Source organism: Schistocerca gregaria, chromosome 5 (assembly GCF_023897955.1).
Source record: "Schistocerca gregaria isolate iqSchGreg1 chromosome 5, iqSchGreg1.2, whole genome shotgun sequence".
NCBI classification, from domain to species: Eukaryota; Metazoa; Arthropoda; class Insecta; order Orthoptera; family Acrididae; genus Schistocerca; species Schistocerca gregaria.
In genome coordinates, this window is record NC_064924.1 from 57,000,341 (window position 1) to 57,017,363 (window position 17,023).

Here is a 17,023-nt window from a genome sequence, read left to right on the forward strand (position 1 = left end):
TACCCATAGTTTCTTCTCAGCTACCTTCTTTGTACCTATGTTTTCCTTCCTAACTTCTGTGACGTCCATTCCTCTTCAACTGTGTTGCCTACTGCGTTATTCCTTATTGCTGTATCTGTAGCGTTAGAGAACTTCAAATGTATCTCGTCATTCCTTAGAACTTCCGTATTCCACTTCTTAGCGTATTGATTCTTCCTGACTAATGTCTTGAACTTCAGCTTACTCTTCATCACTACTATATTGTGATGTGAGTCTACATCTGCACCTGGGTACGCCTTACAATCCAGTATCTGATTTCGGAATCTCTTTCTGACCATGATGTAATCTAATTGAAATCTTCCCGTATCTCCCGGCCTTTTCCAGGTATACCTCCTCCTATTGTGATTCTTGAACAGGGTATTCGCTATTACTAGCTGAAACTTGTTACAGAACTCAATTAGTCTTTCTCCTCTTTCATTCCTTGTCCCAAGCCCATATTCTCCTGTAACCTTTTCTTCTACTCCTTCCCATACAACTGCATTCCAGTCACCCATGACTATTAGATTTTCGTCCCCCTTTACATGTTGCATTACCCTTTCAATATCCTCATACACTTTCTCTATCTGTTCATCTTCAGCTTACGACGTCGGCATGTATACCTGAACTGTCGTTGTCGGTGTTGGTCTGCTGTCGATTCTGATTAGAACAACCCGGTCACTGAAGTGTTCACAGTAACACACCCTCTGCCCTACCTTCCTATTCGTAACGAATCCTACACTTGTTATACAATTTTCTGCTACTGTTGATATTACCCGATACTCATCTGACCAGAAATCCTTGTCTTCCTTCCACTGCACTTCACTGACCCCTACTATATCTAGATTGAGCCTTTGCATTTCCCTTTTCAGATTTTCTAGTGTCCCTACCACGTTCAAGCTTCTGACATTCCACGCCCCAACTCGTAGAACATTATCCTTTCGTTGATAATTCAATCTTTTTCTCATGGTAACCTCCCCGTTGGCAGTCACCTCCCAGAGATCCGAATGGGGGACTATTCCGGAATCTTTTGCCAATGGAGAGATCATCATGACACTTCTTCAACTACAGGCCACATGTCCTATGGATACACGTTACGTGTCTTTAATCCAGTGGTTTCCATTGCCTTCTGCTTCCTCATGTCGTTGATCTTTGCTGATTCTTCCACCATTAGGGGCAATTTCCCACCCCCAGGACAAGAGAGTGCCCTGAACCTCCGCCCTCTTTGACAAGGTCGTTGGCAGAATGGCTGACTTCTTACGCCGGAAGTCTTCGGCAGCCAATGCCGATTATTTATCAAAATTTAGGCAGTGGCGGGGGTCGAACGCGGGATCGAAGACGTTTTGATTATGAATCAAAAACGCTACCCCTAGACCACGGGTTCTACAGATAAAAAATATGTTTTTCAATATTCCTGGAAATTCAACCCTTAAGGCGGTGAAGTATGGAATGAAATTTTTATGAAACATTTCATAATAAAAGCCTTTTTAAAGCTAAATCTTTGAAAATTTGAATTTGCTTTCTCAGTTACGAATAAAAAACATGTGTTTCACTGTTTCTGTAAATTCAACCCCTATGGGGTAAACAATGGACAAAGGTTTTAATGGAAATATTTCATTATGCAAATATTTTTGAAGCTAAGGCTACCAAAATTTGTATTCTACTTCACTGTTAGAAATAAAAAAATATGCATTTCACTGATTTTGGAAATTCGCTCCCTAAGGGGGTGAAACAGGGGATGACTGTTACATAAGCTACTTCATTGTGAAAGAATTCTTAAAGCTAAATCTATGAAAACTGGTATTTGGCTTCTAGGCTAGAAATGAAAAAACAGCCATTTCACTGTTTTTGGAAATTCAACTCCTAAGAGGGTGCGTTAGGGGCAGACTGATTCACTGACTCATCATCACTCAGAATAAACCGCTAGATAGAAACTATTTGGGGATGGTGTGCAATTTATGCTGTATGCATCGTTTAAGAATTGTTCTAATTCCACTTGTAGGAGGGCGCAACAGAGGATAAAATTTTTTTTTTAAAATATCGCTTTTAAGGCACTTTTGAACCTAAAAATACTAAAATTGGTATTTGGTTACTCAGTTGGCAATTTTAAAAAAATGTGTTTTAGCTTTCCTGGAAATTCAACTTCTCAGGGGATAAAATAGTGTATGAAAGTGTTTGAAAATCAATTATTATTTAAGAACTACTAAACCATTTTTAAAGCTACATCTATAAAAATTGTATTTGACTCGTAAGTTGGAAATTAAAAAAAAATACATATTTCTGTCGTTTTGAAGCTCAGTCCCCTAAGGGAGTGAAATAGGGGATTAAAAGTTTTATAAAATTATTTCATTGTGAAAGAATTTTCAAAGTTAAATCTATGAAAATTTGTATTTGATTTTTCTTTTCGAAATAAAAAAAAACATATTTCAATCTTTTTGGAAAATCAGCCCCTAGGTGATGAAATAGGGGATAAAAATTTTCAAGAAATATTTAGTTTCATTAAATTTAAAATTAAATCAATGAAAATCGATGTTTCACTTCTCAGTTACTTGTAAAAAAATACGAGTATGGGTTAGGAGATGAGATCTGCTATGGAAAATTGACCTCAAGAACGCAAATGCATGATTAACAAAAATCTTGAATTCCAGCCACCAGAATCGCTTTATCATCAGAACTACATTCGGAAAAGACCATGCTTGTACGCATCAATTATCGTGAAAAGGTTATAAAATGTACAAAATATTTGTGAACAACATAAAAATTCGATTACAGAAGTACAAAAAAATTATGCAGACCATATAGTCCATGTGACCGTATCAGCAGGCGTTATGCTAGTAAATTATAAACTACAGTTATTATGAGCCTATTCTCTTTCATTCAGAACTAAATCAAACAAATTGTACTTCTAATTATGGCCAGATTTTAATCTAGATTTACTTTCAAGTTATGTAAGGGAAGTGAGAAGGTTAGTGCATACTTTTTTCATTGCTGAGTTCAATCCCATAACCTCGTAACTTCAACAAAACACCAGCTTCTTAATGGGCCTTAGGAAGCCACAAATGAACCGAAAACTGAGACATCTTAACTAAAAAACATAAAACGTAAAATAATAAGAACTAAAACAAACAACAAAGGAAAATATAAAGTGTTAGCAATATCATAAACCTTAAATAAAACTAACAATAAGGGTAATCTAGCAACTAAAGTATAAAAAATTAAGTAAGCACCAGCCTGTAAATGCTCAGGTTGGCACCCTCAGCCTAAAATTAAAAGTAAAGTAGGAACAAATCTAGCCTCAAAAACATACAAAAAGAAAGAAGACTTAATCTAGCAAATCAACAATGAAGCAGGATTATTAAAATAAAAACTTTAAAAACAAAAAAATTAAAATGACATGAAGTTGAATAAACTGAACCCCCAGCAGTAATTATTAATGTACAAATCCAAAAACTCAACAGAATCAAACTAAAAGGAAAATAAAGAATATCAAAATTATATCTAATTATACTTAAATCAGCATGTAAATATACACATATCATAAAAAACTTGACAGTAACACTAAAGAATGAACCAACCATAGGCTAGTATTTAATAAACAAATAAGGATCAAAAAACAGTCATTAACAAATATTTTAAGATAAAGACAATCCAAAAGAATTTAAAAGTCATTGACAAGAGATTGAATTACTGAAACCAAAATTGAAAGACCTAAGGCCCCCTCACAAACAGAAAAAACTGAAAAAGTAACAGGAAAAAATAGTCATAATCAAATTCAATAAGAAAAATAATAATTAGTATAAATAAGGAAAGACCAATATACTCCAATCTCAAAGAACCATTAATAAGTGTTTACTTTTTGAAGAAAAAACATAGACACCTGCAAAACAAACGAATAAAGAAGTAAAAACAGAGAATATAAACATTAGTTTTAATAGTTTAAAAAACAGCAGTCTTGTAAACCAGAAATAAGTCTAGCCCCCATTTTTAAAACTTCAAGGGTGGAAAAGCTTTCAATCATCAGTCCCCAATGTTGTTGGTAGTAATTGCTTATAATATTGTTTCTCATCGATTCGTGTACAAGTTGCAGGTTAACAATGTTTTGGTTCTCAGTTATTATTGTGCATGGTGACTTTTATTCTAGTAACTCCAGTGAACATTTTGTAATTCCTGCAGGAAAATGAACTATACGAATCATACGCTCCTGCCAATGGCAGTGCCTAATTCTTCAGTGTGAAGGTCGTTTTCCATTGTAACAAGAATTAAAAATTCAATCTGGGCTACTGCTTTGAAAACATGGTTTATCGCATTACCTGTATTGTAAATTGAGAGTAAAGCTGTGAGGAGGATTATTTGTGATAACTGACGCCTTAGCCGAAAACAAGTCTCGTTGGAAAGATTTCTAGGTGTAATGCTAACCTTCTAGGTTAATATTTATATTCATGATTCCACATTAAAATATATTTACTCCTTTCCTTTTACTTCTGTACAATAACCACAAAGTCTGACTTGATTCGTTGCTGTTCTAAGGTAAGAATGGCTATTGCATTTCCCTCCCACTTGCCCCTTCCCATTCTAAAAGCGACACCACAGAGCTTTAACTTGTCGTTCCCTCGTTCCGATACAATTTTCCTTTGCACGGCAATGAGATACATGCAGACATAATGATAGACTTTACGACCAGAGTCCAAAATACATTTCTTTTAAATAATTCAAACACTGATTATATTTAATGTAATACGGAACCTTATTTTTGTAGGGTCCCAAAACAATGAATATGAAAACTGGAGACTGCCGATTTTCGGCACGATTCTGTTCCGGCCGCTAGTGTTAAGGTCGATATTGGCCTCGCCGGAGATTCTGGGGCCCCGAGTTGGCGGCAGGTGGCCCTCTGGCGACGAGGAGAGGAGGGCTGGAGAGTACCGAGCGAGGAGGACAGAACGACAGAGTGTTGGGGTCCGTATGGTCCGAATTGTGAATTAATAATTTTGGCAGTCTGTGGTAATGAACTGACGGTGAAACGGAGATGCTTGGGAATTCAACGCTGCTCTGGAAGCCTTGGACTCTGCAATTGTATGGACACAATTTACGACGAGCTGTGGCCGATGAAGTTTGTGGGTGTTTTGCCACGGCAGATAAACAAGAGCGTGGACCCAACTGTCACTTTTCAACGAAATTTACTATTTTGTAAAAGTGTGGCCAATACTGGATGGGCGTTGTTATAAAGTTATTATATTCCTAATTTGCGAATATAATTTTCTGTTATCAGAAATACGCATTGGACAGATTTGAAATTGTCAGTTCTGTGCTGTAGTTCAGCGGGTTATAAACACTGGAATTTGAGACATATGCTGTGAGTTTGGGGTATGTTTTTATATCAGTGTGTTAAATGCAAGTGAATTTTGAAGTTTGTAAGGTACATTTCTACCATTACTATTCTGTAAATTTTTATTTGTAAGTGTTGTTGTTTGCTACTCTTATTGGTTGAGAATTTATTACCCGATTAATCAAATTTAACAGTGATTTAAGCAGCCTTTCTATGAAGTGTTTTAATACTGGCTTTCAGTAAATTATTGGTAATAAATTAATGTTGTGTAGGCAGTAATTGAAGGAACCCATCTCCATTAGCCAATCAACCATGGGCAGTTGCGAACGCGCATTGATGTAACATTAGGGGACTAGAGGCTATTCGTTAAGCTGTCGCAGTGCTAAGCCTTTTGTTTGAAAAACAATATGCTGAATTAGTATTTAATTTAGAGGCGACTAGACACTTCAACAAGAACAACTGCACACGCACCACACCATTACAGAGCCTCCACCAGCTCCAACGGTCTCCTGCAAGTATACGTCCATCAGTTTGATACAATTTTAAACGAGACTCGTCCGACCAAGCAACCACGTTCCCAGTCATCAACAGTCCAGTGTCGGTGTTGGCGGGCACAGGAGAGGCGTAAAGCTTAGTCTCGTGCAGTCATCAAGGGTACCGAGCTGGCCTTCGGCTCGGAAAGCCCATATCGATGATGTTTCGTTGAATGGTTCCCATGCTGACGCTTCTTGATGACCCAGCATTGAACTCTGCAGCAATCGACGGAAGGGTTTCACTTGTGTCACGTTGAACGATTCTCTTCAGTCGTCGTTGGTCCCGCTCTTGCAGGATCTTTCTCCGGTCGCAGCGATGTCGGAGATTTGATGTTATTCTGATTACTGATATTCACGGTATATTCCTGAAATAGTCGTGCGAGAAAATCCCCACTTCATCTCTACCTCGGAAATGCTGTGTTCCGTCGCCCGTGCGCCGACTATAACACCATGTTCAAACTGACTCAGATCTCGATAATCTGCCGTTGTAGCAACAGTAACTGACCTAACAACTGCGCCAGACACTTGTTGTTTTATATAGGCATTGCCGACCGCAGTGCCGTATTCCGCTTGTTTACATATATCTGTATTTGAATACTTATGCCTATATCAGTTTCTTTGGCGTAACAGTGCAGATCCGACACAGAGTGTGTGTTTTCATTCATGTTCTGATTTGCATGGTACATGCAATGTGAAGGATATCTCCTATACTTCATTGTATTTCTCAATTTTTGTCTTAAAATGTCTTCGAAGTGTTTCTCAAAATCTACAAAAACTGAGTTCGACTCTTGTTGTTTTTTAGTAACTTGTAAAATAAATACGTTTTTTTCTATAACACATATATTCTGCAATAAGCAAATATTTAGCTGTGGCTGTAAGCCTACTGACATATATGAAATAAGTCTGAGAAACTAAAATAAATAGACGTTCTTCCGTTTTTTATTAATTATGCAATATCTTCAACATTTCGCTGCCCTGTCGGCAACTGTATCAATATTAATTTTAATAATCAACAGCCTCAGATGCACCGTTTATCTAGAATTTATATAGGTTTCATTCGGGATAACCCAACCTTGTACAGAATAACAGTAACTACTGTTTGCCCATAGTGGACATCGTCAAACTAGAACTACAACTACAACTAGCTTTAAACATAATTCCGCTGTCATTCCCTAAGTTCAATGGCAGTGGTCAGCAGGCTCAAATTATGATGGCAGTGGTGCACACACAGTTTTTACAGTTTGTATGTGGATCACGTCCATGAAGGCAAATTGAGTACCCCATTGCCGTCACGTTATCCCATACTACAGTGTTTTCTGCAACTCATAACCAGAACTTCGCCAAGAAGCTCAATCAAGCACGTGCATTAGCTTTATAGTTCATTCTAGTCATCCAGGTCAAATATACTAATCTTCAATAAAGACCTTCTATTTGATATGGATCCTATTTCCGTATGTTACAGATTAGATATACACTTGTTCATAAGTTCAATCATGACCATTTGTGCGCTAATTCAATAGGATGTGCATGCGTTATAACCATAGCTAAGCAAGTGCTTAACAATTACGCCTTAAAAATTTCTAGACCTAGTCATAATAATGACGATGTTGGCTTTATACTATCCTTTGCAATCCCAAGTTCTATTTAGATTGTTAAACTTCGTGCTTAAGCACAAAAATTTTCTAGATAGGCCATGCCTTTTAAGCACATGATGTCTTCCTCATACGATGAGCAATGAATACTACATAAATGTTAAGACAGTCGATCTAAGTACGTTCTGCATAGGATAACATGTTCACCCTTTTCCTCAGCTATACCTTTTATTTTACTTTACTACTGAATTCAAGGTCAGCAGTCAAGTTCGCGTCTTGTCCCAACAAGTAACTATCATACAGTTAATGCGCCTAGGCGGGCCTCGTAACGCTACGGTCAGTTCCAGCACAGCAGTCGTGGCTGCCGCATCACGGTCGCGAAGTGGAGCCGTGGCAGTTTCACCTAAGTTTTTACAGGCTGACTATAATTTATGGATTTGTAGTTTTAGCTTCACAATGTCCACTATGGACAAACGGTAGTTACTGTTATTCTGAAGAAGGTTGGGTTATCCCGACTGAGACCTAAGTAAATTCTAGATAAACGGTGCAACTAAGATTATTTATTATTAAAGTTAAAATTAATTATGCAATAATTCCATTCATATTAGTTCCTATCCGATTTTTTGTATCTTTATAGCTATTTAGACCTGCTCCACTGTTAAGCATTATGTACCATCCAAAATATTTGCTACATTTTTCTTCCTTTTAAGATTGTGAGACAGCTGCAAACTCTCTACCCTGTGCCACCAAAAGATCTGCAATCTCCTCTTCCTTAAAACCAGTACGTCTTGCGTCCCATGTCTCTACCATAAGTTTGCTGATATCCAATTTCGCTCGTCCTTTTTCCTTATTGGAGTCGTCATTCGTAGATATTCTGGTTTGTCCAGGCAGTCCTGAGAACTGACATTATCACCGGTTTAACAATAACTTTCCTTTATTCTTGATACATCACATTCTGCAATATGATACAATTACTCTAGGTAATGAAGAGGAGTTTGAACCATTGACTTTGATGTATAGTCAATGCATTAAAGCTAGGGAAGATACAACTTTCTATTTCTGGCTGTTCTCCGGTACTTTTGACATTTTGCTGTACCTAACGCAACGCCTTACTTACACAGATTTTAAGATTTGACGCCTAAAGTGCCTGACACGCCAACACTACTCTGTTCGCACAGACAGAGGTGTGGCAGCCTCATTCAAGGCTGCCGCAGCTGGGCACGCGGCAGCAACACCGTTCGACCTCAAACCCCGAAATGATACGCGTCGTGGCTGCATTTGTTTCGGGAATTCCCATGAATATTTATTGAAAGGCACATTCTCTAACTGAATGGCTGAAAACAAAGCCGTCCGCACGGGGAAATTGGCTTGAAGCTGCCAGAAATATTTATGCGGTATGAAATACAAACTGCAAAAACAATATGAGCATTTGTGACATTGTCTGTACAGTGAAAGCTGCAAAATACATACTGACAAAGCTAACGATCGGTGATGCGAGAGTTCAAAGCGAACTTCCGACATAAAGTAGCTCCTAAATCTCCGTGCCGAAACTTCCCGCGGCATTAATGACAGTGCAGTATATCATGACAAATGAAGTATCTCCTATATCGGTCATCGCTACCTGGAAGAATGAGAAGGGCTCAGAGTACAAGTGGTGCAAGCGCTTGCCAAAATAAACTGAGTAAATGACTGCCAAAGTTAAATGGCTATTTATAAATTAAGTGAGTTACTGTCGAAACATCAGATTTTTTTTTGCTAGCTGTCAGTTAATCTGTCTATAGTTATGGGTATGGTTAAAGATTGTAGTGCCCCTGCATTTCTTTTTATAATACGTTAAAAATACTTATACTCGTCGCATCTTAAATCTTTTTCACAAGGAAACAGGTACAATTGCAAAAACATTTTACTTACTATGCTATATTTTGAAGATCTTTTGGCACAACACACATAACAACATAGTACAATACATGTTCTTATAAAACAAGCATATGTGAGTAATTAAAAGCGAAATTAATATAAGAAGCTGTAAACAAGAGTTAAATAGCAAACAAAACTAAAATACCAAAACGAAAATAAATTGGTCTGGTTCCAAGAGATAGTTCATTGTCACTATCTACAATCATAGTCAGTGTCCACAGAATCTCGATCATTTCCTTCTGAGCTATCTCGTAAAGAATGTCCTTCCTGGGCAACACTTGTGATGCTATAACTTTGTGTATTTTACAGTCGTCCCCGTCCCCTTCTTTAACCATTTTCTCTTCATTCACCATTCCCTCTACTTACACCGAAGGTAAATATCATCTGGGGATGGGATATATTGACACAAACAAAACTCATGATAAAGTGAAGTGATGCAGTTCTTCACCTCCCAAAGATTTTTCCACTTCTCAAATTTTGCTTCAAACTTATTTTGATGCAGAAACTGCAGAAGAGATGTTGATGGGGAAAGAATATTGGTCCTCCAAAAATTCGCTTCTATAAACTTAATATCACGGTTTAGCGAATACTTGAAATTCAATGTTAATTTTCTTTGCTGATTTAGATTCACCTGGTATTCCTCCGTTGAATTTCGTTTCTTTCTGTGTCTAGCTACTTTATCCTTTGCTATGGAGTCCATGTCTATAATTGAAAGAAAGCTTTCTGATTTCATTTCCACAACGGAAATCTTTCTGCTGACTTGCTTCATTGCTTCCATTCTGTCTTGGGGAAGAAATATATGTTTGGTCTTTTGCTATCCAGAGAGACTAAAATCTTTATCACATTCCTTATATATATGGCCAGGTTCAAGTACCTTATGATCTATTGTGTGTGTTGTTCTTAGCATAAGTTACACTATGTGATCAAAAATATCCGGACACCTGGCTAAAAATGACTTACAAGTTCGTGGCGTCGTCCATCGGTAGCGCTGGAATTCAGTATGGTGTTGGCCAACCCTTAGCCTTGACGACAGCTTCCACTCTCGCAGGTGTACGTTCAGTCAGGTGCTGGAAGGTTTCTTGGGGAATGGCAACCCATTCTTCATGGAGTGCTACACTGAGAAGAGGTATTAATGTCGGTCGGTGAGACCTGGCACGAAATCGGCGTTCGAAAACATCCCAAAGGTGTTCTTTAGGATTCAGGTCAGCACTCTGTGTAGGCCGGTCCATTACATGGATGTTATTGTCGTGTAACGTTCCGCTACAGGCCGGGCATTGTGAACAGGTGCTGATCGTGTTGAAAGGTGCAATCGTCATCCCCAAATTGCTCTTCAACAGTGGGAAGTGAGATGGTGCTTATAACATTGATGTCGGCCTGTGCTGTGATAGTGGCACGCAAAACAACAAGGGGTGCAAGCCCCTTCCATGAAAAACACGACCACATCATATTTTGAACAGAGACACTGAAACATCTTACCGAATACTCAGGTGTGCAAAACTTAAAAACGAGACCAACATTCTCATGATGTGTCACTGCCAAGTTATATAACTCGACATAAAAAGAATTGCTACACTGTTGGCACTACACACGCCGGCAGGTGACACTCACCATACCCACGCCCTGCCATCGGATGGCCACATTGTTTACCGTGATTGGTCACTCGACACAACGTTTTTCCACTGTTCAATCGTCCAATGTTTACGCTCTTTACACCAAGTGAGGCGTCGTTTGGCATTTACCGGCGTGATGTTTGGCTTATGAGCAGCCGTTCTACCATGAAATCCAAGATTTCTCACCTGCCGCCTATCTGTCTTAGTACTTGCAATGGATCCTGATGCATTTTGGGATTCCAGTGTGACGGTCTGGATAGATGACTGCCTGTTACACATTACGATCCTTTTCAACTGTAGGCGGTCTGTGTCAATCAACAGACGAGGCCGTCTGTGCGCTTTTGTGCTGTACGTGTCTCTTCACGTTTCCGTTTCATTAGCACATCGGAAACAGTGGACAATGAATGTTTAGGAGTGTGGAAACGTCGCGTACAGACGTATGACGCAAGAGACATCCTATCATCAGACCGCTTTCGAAGTCCGTGAGTTCCGCGGAGCGCCCCATTCTGCTCTCTCACGATGTCTAATGACTATTGAGGTCGCTGAGATGAAGTACCTGGCAGTAGATGGCAGCACAATCCACTTAATATGAAAAACGTATGTTTTTTGGGGGTGTCCCGATACTTTTGATCATATAGTGTAGTTTAAGTTAGTTTAATTAGTGTGCAAGTCTAGGGACCAATGACCTCAGCAATTTGATCCCTTATGAATTCAGACCCATTCGAACATTTGATCCATTGAGCCAATATGCAGATTTTCCTCAACATGTACAAGCAGTATTTCAATATATGTCCTATTTACACGTGCATTACATACTCGCAAAAGCATACACATTAAGCTATTGCTGTACTTTAAAAAAATACTTACCTGAACCTTCAGTAAAAATAGGACTTCACTTATAATAGTTGTCTTCTAAATGCAGTCCAGGCATTGGCTTTGAGCTTAAACTTCACCGTCACTGAGTGCGGCATTATGCAGGACATTGCTTGTACGTCTTTTACTATGAAGAGATATACAATTTAGCTTTCCAAATGCACATTTAGATCATTTTCTCTTGAAAATTCACTTGTACCATCTGTATTCTCAGTCCATCAATTACTTCTTGCAACCGGAAATCGCTGCGTTATAATTTGTTTTACTTTGTGACCATATCGTTATTATCAAGAATAATACTATTTCTGGATGCCAAAAGTCTTCACCCTACGACTTGTCCGTTCTACAGATACCATTTCTTCTTCGGCGTCTTTGTTTTCAGTGTTACTATTTTTCTTCATTTCCTTATTCAGGCGTCATTCATTATTGTGTGACATTAATATTTCCTTGGAATCAAATAACCTATATGCTATTCTAGGGAACTTTACGTCAACCGTCCAAAAAGTTACGAGACTGTTTGTATTCCTTAAGTATAAGGATGTCAGTGCAGTAACTACAATGGCAGCTTCAACCAACAATTTAAACACCAGATGTGCGTTCGACTAGTCAGCTGTGAGCACGCAGTCTTAAGTAGCGGATGTGTGGCCGCAGTGTGTGTTGTTGTGCCACTGATCTCATTAGAGCAACATCTCTGAATCTTGTGTCCAAGATGTTCTCTAGAATGTTTGAAAAAGAAAAAGGTATGTGTGAATTTTGTTTGTTTGCCCAGCGCACCTTGACACCTAAACAAAAACAACGTCGTGGCAACATCTGTTGCGACTTGATTGGAATGAAAAACGTGGACAAATCTTTCCTGTAAAGAAAAAATAAAAAAAATAGCATCACAGGTGACAAGACTTTGTTTTATCAATATGAACTTACCATAAAACGACCAAACGCAGATATTCACGTGTAGGGTCAACGCTTTGACATCATAACTGATATTCAAGCCACTGTGAACGACAAGTTAAACAAAATCCCAAAGGAGGACTTTTCCGACAGCTCCACGTGCTTTTATGAGCTTTCTGTACGTTTTTCTGAGGTGATGGATACTATGTACAGCACCTGAAGCATTAAAACCGCCATCATAACTTTTCTCTGTTTTTTTTATTATTCCAGTTTCGAAACTCTTTGGACTGACAGGGGATGATTGCGCTCTAAGTTCCTCTGCCTTGTTCTTCTATTGTTGTTCAACAGCAATACCCATAAACCAACGCTGGCACTGTCTTAAACAGAATTTAAGCATTGTCAGTCGTTTGCAAATTCCAAAGCGTCTCTTAACTGTGGTTTACAGGTTTTTGTATTATTCACGTATCTCATCATTGTATTTCTACTCAATGGCCCAATTTACAAACATCAGTTTTTGGTCTGTTAACTACTATATAACATCACTCAAATGGTTCAAATGGCTCTGAGCACTTTGGGACTTAACATCTGTGGTCATCAGTCCCCTAGAACTCAGAACTACTTAAACCTAACTAGCCTAAGGACATCACACACATCCCTGCCCGAGGCAAGATTCGAACCTACGACCGTAGAGGTCGCGCGGTTCCAGACTGAAGCCCCTAGAACCGCTCGGCCACCCCGGCCGGCAATAACATGACTGCTTCACTTTTTTTACCGATACGATTTTACTCTTTACTGTTTACTCTCTTCGTATTCTGGACACCTAGTGACTCGTCTAGAACAGACCTTAAGCTTTAAATCTCTAAATCTCTATCTGATTTTATTCGATGTTAAGATATTTCTCGTTTTAATAAAAGATTTTTCCTTTATGTCAGTCTGCATTTTATATTGTTTTTAGTTATGTGATCTTCAGTTACTTTGCTGTAGAAATAGCGAAACTCTTCTACTACGTTTCGTGCATCTGATCATCAGGTCGGCTCAACGAAATATCCGTACTCTAAGACTGGAAAGTTGCACAGGTGACACCAATATTCAAGAAAGGTAGTAGGAGTAATCCACTAAATTACAGGCCCATATCGTTAACGTCGATATGCAGCAGGATTTTGGAACATATAATGTGTTCAAACATTATGAATTACCTCAAAAAAACTATCTATTGACACGCAGTCAGCATAGGTTTAGAAAACATTGTTCCTGTGGAACACAACTAGCTCTTTATTCACATGAAGTGTTGAGTGCTATTGACAAGGGATTTCAGATCGATTTCGTATTTCTGGATTTCCGGAAGGCTTTTGACACTGTACCACACAAGCGGCTTGTAGTGGTATTGCTTTCTTTTGGAATATCATCTCAGTCATGTAACTGGATTTTTGATTTCCTGTCAGAGAGGTCACAGTTCGAAGTAATTGACGGAAAGTCATAGAGTAAAACAGAAGTCATTTATGATATTCCCCAGGGTAGTGTTGTAGCTTCTCTGCTGTTTCTTATCTATATAAAAGAATTCGAGGCAATCTGATCAGCCATCTTGGGTTGTTTGTAGATGATGCTAGCGTTTATAGAGTAGTAATGTGGTCAGAAGATCGAAACAAATTGCAAAACGATTTAGAAAAGTTATCTGAATGGTGCGAAAATTAGCATTTGACTCTAAATAACGAAAAGTGCGAGGTCAGCCACATGAGTGCTAAAAGGAATTCGTTAAACTTCGGTTACACGATAAATCAGTCTAATCTAAAAGCCGTAAATGCAACTAAATACCTAGGTAATACAATTAGGAACAACTTAAATTGGAAGGAACAGATAGAAAATGTTGTGGGGAAGGCTAATTAAAGACTGCGTTTTATTGGCAGGACACTTAGAAAATGTAACAGATCCACTAAGGACACCGCCTACACTACGCTTGTCCTTCCTCTTTTAGTATACTGCTGCACGGTGTGGGATCCTTACCAGATAGGACTGAAGCTGTACATCGAAAAATTTCAAGGAAGGGCAGCACGTTTTGTATTACCGCAAAATATGGGAGACAGTGTCACAGAAATGATACTGGGTTTAGGCTGGAGATCATTAAAAGAAAGGTGTTTTTCGTTGCAACGGAATCCTGTCACGAAATTCCTATCACCACCATTCTCCTCCGAATGCGAAAATATTTTGTTGACGCTGACCTATATAGAAAGAAAAGATCACGACGATAAAATAAGAGAAATCAGAGCTCGTACAGAAAGATATAGGTGTTCGTTCTTCCCGCGCGCTACGCGAGATTGGAATAATAGAGAATTCTGAAGGTGGTTCGATGGACCTTCTGCCAGGCACTTAAATGTTATTTGCAGAGTTTCCATGTGATGTAGAATTACACTCAGTTACTCTTCTTCTAACCTCTTTTTGAAACATTATCCATTCCAACCAACTGCTCTTCCAAGTCCTTTCCGTCGTTGACAGAATTACAATGATATGGACAAACCGTAAGAGCTGTGTAGTATGCAAATATTTTATTTTATTTCATTTTGTTTCTGTACTTCAGTTTCGCCCTTTGCCCATCATCAGATCTGCCGAAGTGAAGCGGGATTTAATCTGAATGAGGTAAAAATTAAACACAAGTAGGAAGAACATAGAAAATAATGGACCATAGCACACCATCACGACGTGGAACATCTGACAAGCTGTGTCTCGCCACATTATCGTATTTAAGTTACTACGGTACTGTAAGGAGTTGTGCAGTAGTGTATCAGTTGTCTGATATTGTGTTGGTATGTTATGTAGCATAATTTTTTATGTTGCTCCTATTTCGGTTTCACTTTTATTTTATATTAACACTGAATATTGTATCAAAATATAACTAAACACACAATGCAACAAGTTACTAAATTTAAAGTTCTTTACCACGGTTTCCGGAGGCTTTATTTCACCAAGATGTGGCAGCCACACTCTGACAGTATCGCTACTTCCTTACGTCCCGAGACAGTGACAAGAAACTGTTCTGAATAAGAAATTTCGTCTGAACTTACGTCTTGCACCGCTGCACGTAACTAACCATAGAAACTGCTTCCTGGTGGCTGAAGCATCGTAAATAACAACACTTTAAATTCAGTGACTAGAAAATCTATGTTTTTTTTATTTTTATTCTGAACTGAGACACTGAAACATCTTACCGAATACACTGGTGTGCAAAACTTAAGACCGGGAGCAGCCTTCTCATGATATGCCACTGCCAAGTAATATAACTCGTCATAAAAAGAATTGCTACACTATAGTACAGAAGGTAACTGATAGAAATACACAGTGAGACGAACGGAAATGACACTTTACTCGAAGACAATAACTACAACGAAATGACCACGATTTATAGTGGTCCGCTGGACATCACAAAAGGTGGAACATCTTCTTCATCACCAAGGACTGTAATGCTTACTGTGCAATGTGCTCCAATGCTTGCCACGAGCTTGGTAAAACGTTGTTGTGATAGAGCGTCCCATTCCTCCAGCAGCGCGTTTGGCAACTGTTGGAAGGTCGTTGGTGCATGAGGACACGCAGCAGTACGTTTCCCCAAAGCATCGCTCACGTGTTCAATGGAATTTAAGTTGGGAGGACGGACGGGCCAGTCTATTCAATGAATATCGTCTCGTTCCAAGATCTCCTCCACGTGCACAGTTCGATGCGACTGCGCATTGTCTCCCACGTGAGGATTGAATGCTCCAGTGAAAAAAACCAAATGGGGAAGGTGTACAGTGTCGTAAGAATCTTGACCGATGAGTGTACCGTGTCCAAAGATGTGGCGGTGTGTACACGTTGGCAGCATTTTGTCTCCCCTCACCGTAGCACCTCGAGTAGCGAAGCGATCATGTGAGAGAATGTTCCTGGGGACAGTAAGTGCTCCCATTTCTCGCCATATGAGGATACGTCCAGTATCACCACTCAGATTGAATCTGTTGTCTTCCGATCAAAGCACGAAACACCACCCCCCTTGTTGGTGCAGTCCCTATGCTCTGGACACCATGGCAAATTTTTAAACACGGCACTCTAACCAGAAAACTATATTTGACACTGTACTCCTTTCCCAAGTGCGTCTTTTCAGGTGTGCAATCAGCCCTGGTGTCATTTGCATAGATGACAATGCGCGACACATTGAACAGCAGAACGAGTGGATATTCCTTGAACGGGCTGGCCTGCTCGTTCCCCGATTTGAATTCCATCGAACAGGAGTGGGATGCATTGGGCAGGCAC